The sequence below is a fragment of the Tupaia chinensis genome, unplaced genomic scaffold (assembly GCF_000334495.1).
Source record: "Tupaia chinensis unplaced genomic scaffold, TupChi_1.0 Scaffold144058_1, whole genome shotgun sequence".
Classification (NCBI taxonomy): domain Eukaryota; kingdom Metazoa; phylum Chordata; class Mammalia; order Scandentia; family Tupaiidae; genus Tupaia; species Tupaia belangeri.
This window is the reverse complement of record NW_006203910.1, coordinates 1,174,062-1,175,187: the sequence shown is the minus strand read 5'-3', so window position 1 is coordinate 1,175,187 and position 1,126 is coordinate 1,174,062. Positions and strand designations below refer to the sequence as shown.

Here is a 1,126-nt window from a genome sequence, read left to right as displayed (position 1 = left end):
ATGCACCCTATAGCGAAAACCTCTCAAAAAAAAAAAAAAAGAAGATGCTATACAGTTAAAAAAAATTACAGAGAATTATATTTCAATTTTTTCCTTTAAAAAGAGTGAGTTGTGTACAAGAGGGTTAAATGCTTCATAGACAAGGGGAAAACTGCTAGAACCAACTTATTCATCATCATCTTCATCGTTTTCATTTTCTTCCTCTTCCTCCTATCCCTCATCTTCCTCGTCTTTTAACTCTTCCTTGTTCTCTTCCGCCTTGACAACTCCATCTTTTGCTCCACCAGGCTTTACTTTAGCTCGGCATGCAGCAGTATCCTTTTCGCATTTTTCCTTCAGTTCAGCAGCCTTCTTTTCCTAAGGCTGTTTATCATCTGCAGCAGTGTCATTCCACGTCTCTCCCAGTGTATGCAACATCACCAATGGGTAGGCCAGGGTGTTCTCCTTTGATTTTGGAGCTATACTCAGAACAGAGCAATTAAAAGGCTGAAAGAGACCTATTTGGTACATTGGGCTTCTTGTACTTCTTTTCTGTTGCCCCTTTAGGAGGGATATAAATTTTTATTTCTCTTATATAACAGGCCTAGTTCATCTTTACCATATCTTCAAAGTTTCCTATTTCTTTAGCAGGCATGGTCTTCTACCTCTCAGAGCACTTAGAAAACTCTGAGAAGTTGACCAAAACTCTGGGTGCTGCTGCTTGTGCTTCTCCGGGCATATTTGGACAAAGAATGCATATGATGACATTTGGCCTCTTGGCTTCTTAGGATCTCCTTTGCCCATGTTTTCTTTCCTCCACGAGGCACAGAGTTGCCCATTGCCATCTGGATGTCACTTGCCCCAGCACTGTCTCTATCTGTCATGGACATTTTGAATAGTATATTGTGAGACTCTGAGTCTTGTTTAAATGCTTTCTTAGGATCTCCTTTGCCCATGTTTTCTTTCCTCCACGAGGCACAGAGTTGCCCATTGCCATCTGGATGTCACTTGCCCCAGCACTGTCTCTATCTGTCATGGACATTTTGAATAGTATATTGTGAGACTCTGAGTCTTGTTTAAATGCTATGATGTGGGGACCAGTAGTTAGCGTAATGGCTATGTCGCTGGACTTCCACGTAGTCCACCA

General features: G+C 41.7%; 1 pseudogene; it reads right to left on the bottom strand.

The window, feature by feature from the left end:
• Window positions 1–165: 165 nt before the first annotated feature.
• Window positions 166–783, bottom strand: LOC106733555 (high mobility group protein B1 pseudogene; annotated as a pseudogene).
• Window positions 784–1,126: the final 343 nt, after the last annotated feature.